Source organism: Rousettus aegyptiacus, unplaced genomic scaffold (genome assembly GCF_014176215.1).
Source record: "Rousettus aegyptiacus isolate mRouAeg1 unplaced genomic scaffold, mRouAeg1.p scaffold_m13_p_3, whole genome shotgun sequence".
In the NCBI taxonomy this organism is placed as follows: domain Eukaryota; kingdom Metazoa; phylum Chordata; class Mammalia; order Chiroptera; family Pteropodidae; genus Rousettus; species Rousettus aegyptiacus.
Genome location: NW_023416306.1, coordinates 158,342,932 through 158,351,186, shown reverse-complemented (window position 1 = coordinate 158,351,186; position 8,255 = coordinate 158,342,932). Strand labels below are relative to the sequence as shown.

At 39.1% G+C, this 8,255-nt stretch overlaps 1 pseudogene; it reads right to left on the bottom strand.

Annotated features, from left to right (window-relative positions):
* Positions 1 to 7,152: 7,152 nt before the first annotated feature.
* LOC118600572 lies at positions 7,153 to 7,271 on the bottom strand (annotated as a pseudogene).
* Positions 7,272 to 8,255: the final 984 nt, after the last annotated feature.

Here is an 8,255-nt window from a genome sequence, read left to right as displayed (position 1 = left end):
CTCCCCAAGCCCTATGTGTCAGGTGCTGGAGGACTACATGATAAATGTGTCATACTCCCAGGGGCAGGGATAACTATTATATTTATAACTCAAATCTGTGCTAACATATTAATCATTGTAAAGGCAATCCGCACTGCACAGGCTCCTCCGTTATCCCAAGCACAAATAAATGAGACCTGATATTGCCACAGCTGTATTATATCTCATTCAGGATATTTCCTAAAGAAATGTATGAAATCTTGGCATTAGGAAATCTAAAATACAGTCATAGATTTGTCTTCAGTTTGTCTTACACATTCTCTTAAATATAAAACACTTTATAGTTTATAAATGAGCACAGTTAATTCACATACCCCGGGGCGGCTTTGACTTGCTTGCATTTAAAAAGGAGCATTCTATCAAATGATGGAGTTTATTCTTTTAATAATTAGGAAGAGTTCTATTAAATTCCACCAAGGCCATTCTTTCCACTTAAAGGTTACAATCTCTATTCAGAAGATTTTAATTACCTCCATAACCCCACTCAATTCCACTATGATTTATAACTGATTGTAATTTGCCTCCTTCTGGGCCATTCTTGGCTTGGCATCCACAGCTCTGCATGTTGTCTCTCCTGTCTTAACTGCCTTCTTAAAATTGGAAATTTGTTAACACCTTACTCTTGTTTCTAAGAGTCCTTCTGGTGAAAGAAACATCCATTTGACATCCTGAAGTTTCAGGAGAACTGTGCTATTTTGCACATTTCTTTAATTACATACATGTTAGGTAGTCAGTAAATATTGTTGACTGACAAATTGCTACATTAGTCTAAGGAGTAGAATTAAGAGGTGACATATGTTCCCTTATCATACATCTGAGTGAATACAGCACTTAAAAGCCTCTGTATCCAGCCCGAATATGAACTAAATGGGGGAAAAGAGGGGACATAAGAAAAGTATCCATATCTAGAAAAGACTGCAGAGAAGTCAAGTCTCTGTCCTATTTGGGTTCATCTGGCTCCATTTTCAATACTGGTTTTACTCTTTCCTAAATTTGAAAGTGCCTTAGTCAACTCCTTTACTGATTTTCTCAAATCTAACTATTGTCCTTGTCTCTATCTCTTAATCTTCTCGGAAAATTAGCTTAGCCCTTTTGTCCTTTTCCTGAAATGGGTAAAACCATATTATCCTTTCTTTCTAGTTTTCAAAGCAGTGATGAATTTGGAAGTTCCCAGAAGGATGTTATGCTTCTAGAGGGCAGTAATAATGACTAAAATGGACTATGGAACTTTGCAGGCATGGATTGTCACTGAGTAGTGCAGCAGAGAAATTGGGAATCAACTTCTGGAGTCAGACTCCCCAAGGATAAATCCCAGTTTCACTACTTTCTAGCTGTATAACCATGAGAGGTATTTAAAAATTACTGAGCTACTTTCTCATCTGTAATAAGCAGATAATAAGAGTATCTGTATCATAGGGGTTGTCTGATTATTAAAATTAATAACCATGTTGCATTGCAATTGGAAGCATTGTCAGGACCAATAAATATTAGTAAATTATTGTTACAGAAAGAAACCTAGATTTACTTTTGACTGGACTATAACAGAAACCAGATCGTCCAAGGAATAAAACCCACAGTGAAAATCCCCTGAGAAATGGGTTTGTGAAAAACCAAAGGTCATAAATGCTTTTCCAACATGTCTCATTAAAGAACATCATTTCCTCTTTATTTCAAGAATAGCACTTAGATCCCTCAGGATTAAAGAAAAAGAAAGAAGCAAGAGCAAAATAGCGAACTCTAACATGATCCGTCACCACAGAGGTATCCTCTGATGCAGCCATCAAGCCGCAATCAAAAGGCTAAATGAGCAGTATTGTTGGAAAGGATGAGAGGAAATGAGAACTCACTAAGGGAAATTCCTGCTACGGGCTCTTGAAAATTTGTCTCTCAGAAAAGAAAATGAAGGACAGAAAAAAAAAAAAAAAAAAAAAAAGGACCCTGCCAGTTCATTTTAATTGATGAATAATTTATGGGTGATCAGCAGGAACATCCATCCAGGCAGCTGATTCAATGCAAACTATTTTGATAAGTGAAAAGTTACCACTGCAGGCCTCACTGGGAAAGGAGAGCATTGCTAGCAATCAATGCCAATCCATATATTGATGGGTGTGGCCTGGTCCCTTTCCAGCAACCTCTTTCCCCACCCCATCCCCTTTTATCGCTGGCAGGAAAAGTTACCTCCTCTGTGAATTTCTTTCTCCTGTCAAAATGATAGAAGTTAAATGTGGATCTTAAAAAGGCAATTAAAATAGAGCTGTCACAAGTCTGCTATCCCAGTGTGCCACCCTGATTTGCTTCTCTGGTGTGAACTGCTACTGAAGGATGGTAATTGAAATTTGTCAATGTTGACAGCTGATGACTAATATGGAGGTTTTCATTACATATCTCTCCTGGAATGGAAAAGAGATGAGTACGTATTAAACTCCAGATGGAGGCGGCCATACGACAGGGAAATTCTGACATCGCTCAAGCCAGCACTGCGGTGACTGTTTGGGAAAACCCTAAGACTCTCTGAAATTAGTTTCTATAAAAACAAAGATGGCATTAATTTTCTTCATCTTCCATCTATGTGGCCTCCTGGTCTTCAGTGTTACCATTATCCTCACAGCCCAGTTATGTTAGTATCAGCTGGAAGCCCCACCCACTAACCTGTGGCAGAATCAGTTCGAAAAGGATGTGTGAGTCTTACTACTTCTTTAAGTTTGAAGTGTCGTGATTTTATAATATAGAAACCCAGGAGTTGTCTCTGTTATTATCTTCTGCATGTGGTTATTCTGTGTATCACAATTGCTAACAAAAACAACAACGAAAATCTGATTAATTATATTATCCAAGTATAATTTTGCCAAAAGATACCAAAAAATCACCTTTAGTTAAAATGCTGAGTTTTGACATTGGTCAGGAATGAATACTCATTTAAGCGAATGTCTAGTACGTAGGGCAGAAAGCGAAAAGGCTCAAAAGTTGTGACCATGTTTCAGTTAACTATTGTTGCGTAACAAACTACCCAGATCCAGTGAATGAAAACAACAATTTGTGTCTTAAATCACAGAAATCCACGGGTCAGGAATTTGGGCAGAAATCACCAGCTGGGTGATTCTTCAGTTCTACATGGCACTGACGGAGTGACCTCAGTAGTACCCAGCTTGCAGATGGCCTGGTCTGGGGCGTCTAAAATGGCTTCACTCATTTCTGTTTGTATTAACTATATTTTCTTATTTTCCATATTCTCGATGCTCTGGCTTTGCTGACCTGAGAGAGACTGCCCTTCCCAGGGCTAGTCAGTTCTTAGATATAGCAAATTATTCACCTACCTCCTTTATTGGGCTTTCATAGAGCCTTAACACTCAGGGCCAATATTCCACTGTCTTAATCACCCCAGGGCTAGGTACCAGACAGCTAGGATGAGCCCCTACACCTGGAAGTCCACTAAAATTATTAAAATTAGCCAATTCCCACAGTGGCCAAAATAAAGGCCCTTGTCCATGCTTTACTCTCATCCTTCTGCCTCTTTACCAACCCCAGTGCTTTGCCATGTGGCATTGCATGGCGGCATGGCATACCCACTCCTCCCGGAACTATGAGTAACAATATTTTCAGTGGCAGTTGTCTCCTGATCTGTTGGCCTTACTATACCTGAAAGATAATTAAATCTACAACAAAATAAAAAATAAAAATAAAAAAAAGAAGTGCGTTGGCCGAGATAGCTAAAAGGCCAGGCTCTGCTGGAACTGTCACGTGGAATGCCTACACATGATCTCATTAAAGACTTCTTATGTGGCAGCTCAATGCTTCCAAAGAGAGTGTTCCAAGAGAACTGGGCAAAAGCTGCAAGGCTTCTTATGACCTTGCCTTGAAGTCTCAAAATGACAGTTCCTCTGAATTTGTCAAGTCATTAGGTGAGCCTAGATTCGGTGGAGATGAATTAGCCTCCGTCTCTCAATTGACAGGGTAATAAATAATTTGCAACCATATTTAATCTACTGCAAACAAGCTCATTTCAGTCAAGCCTTTACAGATGTCTAATTGAAGATCAGTGCTGGTGGTAGTTCTTAAGGAATTCTAAGGAAAGTTGTTTCCTAATTATGTAATCTCCTGGGGATTAGACAGTCCTCTCTAGGAGCGTTACCCAATATTTCTGTAAAATTTCTGGCCCAGATATAACTGATTAGTAATGAAGAAAGCAAGAAATAAAAGTAATGGGGGTGAGAGAGCTCCACATCAGGAGATAAGCTCTGTCACGGGCCTGTGGTAAGGGTGACACAAATAAATACATCTCCTGATTTCATGCAAGGAGCTATGACATTATGATAATTATAAAGAGGTAGGAGGTAGGCAGAGAGGTGTGCAAATGCCCCTCCTGCAGTTTTAGTGTTTGGGCTCTATCCCATTTATTTTCCAAACCATATGCTTTCTAAACACGTATTTGCATGTTTAGAAATTACGCTAATTTGCTCTTACTGACTAAAATTACTTTAAATGTAAAAATGATGTAGCTTAAAAGTGAATAACACAGCTGATCAGTAACCAGAAGGCTAACGGCCCCCAATCTACTAGGAACACTTTCCCCCGGGATCAGCCACCTAAGAGCTTTGTCCCACTCCAAGAGTGCATTTAGTGTTCTCGGGTTCACTCAATCTCCACTGAAAATGTTGTCACCACCAAAGAAGGGAGGAAAAGGCCAGAGGAGGCCGACTTTACTCTTTTTTAGCCTCATTTGTGACAAAGGACATTTAAATGTACAATGAAAACATTTTAAAATATAGTACCTATCTATTTCCTATCAATATGTGGTAAAATATGAATACACCCTGAATCTTATTACATATAGAATATTGCAGAAGCAACTTCCTCACATTTCACTAAAAAAAAAAGAGCAGTCATACTGCTGGACTACATTCAAGAAGTCATAGCTTTCCTATTACCAGACAATTGTGCTATTTTACATAATCAGTATTCAGGGGATGGTATTTTGCTAATAGGCAAAATCCTACGATGACAATTTAAATGGTTTGAAACATGCACAAGATAATTTGGAGTCACAGCTCTGCCAATTGCTAAACAAGTACAGCAGGAATGTAGGCTCACAAAGCATCAAGAGTGCTGTTGGGGGAACAGCCTGTCCTGTTCGATCAAGGAAACTTTGCTCACATCAAGTCAGGAGCTCAAGCCAGCTAATGTCATCATTTCAGACTCTTACTCTGGGAGATTAAGTGTCTTCACTGGATAACTCCATTGCTCACTGTGGGTGGGAACATAAAGCAGGCAGATGGTTTTTAGTGGTTAAGAGTATAAACTCAGGCTAGAATAAAAAAGATCTCGGTTTGAGTCCCGCCGCTGCTGCTAATTAGCTCTGTGAGCTTGGGTAAGTAACTTGGTCTTTCTTTAATTGATTCTTCTTCTGTTTAAAAAAATAAAAGTAGGATTTACTTCCTAAAGCTGTGAAGATTAATTGAAATAGGACATGTAAAACAACTCTAAGCCTGAGGAATAGTAAGCAACTCCATAAAAGTTAAAAGTTAACATCTGCTATTTAAAATGGGGAATTCACATAGTTGGGAAATGGTGAATCCCGCATGAATGGGTTTTAGGGGGTCAGTGAAATTCTAGAAAATGTGACAAAATTCTCAGTTTTTCTGGGAAGAGTTTTTATGGCTTTCATTAAAGTCTCAAATGGGCTCATCACAACAATGAAAAAAGTATTAATCACACATGTATTTTCTAGTATAGAAAAGGTATGTTTATCGATCGTCAACATATATTCTTGAAGTTTTACTTAGTACCAGGCAACCATGCTCAGTTCTGAGAATTTAAAGATGAGTCTAAGTGCCTTCTCTTAGAGATGTGGGTGTGGATGAAGGAGAACAGACATCAGTGACTAACCCATAAATAAGAGTGAAATGTAATAAATATGAAAATGAAAAGTAGAGAAATACAGTAGGGGAAATCAATTTAACTCATTTTTAGGCAGTTGTGCCCAAGCCTAACATTGAGGAAATTTGGTTCGTTGGTTTGGGACAGACCAGGGCTCAGTGTCCTCCTGCTTGGCTCGTGGGGATGTCCATGAGGTATTGACATGGATTAGAGCTAGTGGCTACTGCCTGGGCCATGTGGCTGGATGCTGTGCATGCATCTAATTTCTCTCCGGGAGCCCTACTCACTGCCCACCTCCTCACTGAAGCAATCTAGCACTCCTGCTGACTTGGCTGAGGTCTGGATATACCACCAATGGCCTTTTTTTTTTCCCTCTTTCAGAACCGATTTATTGTAAAAGCTCCATATCCTGGAAATGTAACAGTCATTAATTTTTTTCAGCAACGGCCCCCTACCATACAGTTTCGAGTTCCTTTTTCTGCTTGGAAGCATTTCACTAAACCAAGGGTCCCCAGTCTGTGGTTAGGAACTGGGCTGCACAGCAGGAGGTGAGCAGTGGGCCAGTAAGTAAAGCTTCATCTGTATTTGCAGCCGCTCCCCAGCACTAGCATCACCGCCTCAGCTCCATCTCAGATCATCAGGCTTTACATTATCATAGGAGACTGGTCCCTACAAGGTTGAGGACCACTGACCTAAACGAAAACATTAAAAAAATTGTAACTGTGTATGGTAACAGATGTTACCTAGATTTATTGTGATCGTTCCATAATATGTATAAATATCAAATCATTATGTTATAAACCTGAAACCATTATTATATGTCAATTATACCTCACTTACAAAAAAGTTATATTTGTATTTTTAAATGTCTATAAATATATCTTTACATAAATACAAATTTATACAAAAGCATTAATAGATTAGAGCATATTTGCCTTTTCTTTTGTAGTCTCTTGGGGTTTTTTGCTTTTTCCACTTCCATCTCTCTCCCCCAAACACATCACTGACCCTATGACATTGTCTTTTTAACAATTCAGCTAGTATTATAAATGTACCTAAATGAAACTGTATTATTATTCCTGTTCAGTCATATGTGTGTGTATATGTGTGTGTGTGTATGTATATGAAATAGAATCATATAACAAATACTTTTCCAAATGTTATCTTAGTTAACAATATCTTAGGGACATCCCCACAAGTCAATTATTATAGCTCTATTTAATTTTCTTGGTTGTTAAACATCTATAGCACCTGGTATTCCTAGGTGGTCTCCCATTCAAATACTAACTAGGCCCAACCATGCTTAACTTCCAAGATCAGATGAGATTGGACATGTTTAGGATGGCATGACTGTAGACTCTACTTAATTTTTAATGGCTGCATAATATTTCATGGTATAGATATACCATAATTGTTTCAATTATTTGTTTAACATTGGGTATTTACTTTTTCCAGTGTTTTATGCCATGAACAATTTATAACAAGTACCCTTGTCCATTCATATATTTTTACATACTGGCAAATCCCAAGAAGTGGTCTGCTCAGTCAAAAGTTACATAACCTTGTAATTTTAATAGCAGTTTGTTTTCTAAAATCACAAAGTGATTTAGTTTGTCTCCACCCATCCTCACAGGTACAGGCAGGGTACCACAGTGCTAACTGCTGTGCCCTATGCCCAGCCCCTCACCCTGGCCCAGAGGACTTTACCCTACCAGGAGCTGCATGAGTCACTACTGACCCCAATGCCTTGAACTGTATTCAATCATTGCATCCATATTTATTGAGTCCCTATTATGTGCCAGTACTTCGCTGCGTACCTTCAGCTACAGAGATAAACACGATAACTGAAAGCAACTGTGAATGAATGTTACCAAAAATAAATCTGAGGTGTTGGGAAGTACATGATAGAGAAAGCTTACCTAGTCCGCGGACACTTTCCTGAGAGAAGAAATATTCAACTTTTTTTGAAACTCATTATATTAGTTTCCTATAGCTGCTATAATACATCACCAGAAATGTAGTGCATTAAACCACTTCGCTCCGCTTTTCACCCTGTTTGTTAGTTTCCTGATGCAGCTCCAATAAATTACCATGAACTTGGTGCTTTGGGACAATAGGCATTCGTTCCCTCAGAGTTCTGGAGTCCAGAAAACTGAAATGAGTTTCACTGGACTGAAATGAAGGTTTGCAGGGCTGTGCTCCCTACAAACACTCTAGGGGAACACGCGATCCTTGTCTCTTCCACTCTGCTCACTGCTGGTACTCCTTGGCTAGTGGCTGCCATCACTCCAATCACTGCCCCTCTGCTCACACTGCCTTCTCCACTTCTGGGTTAAATCTGT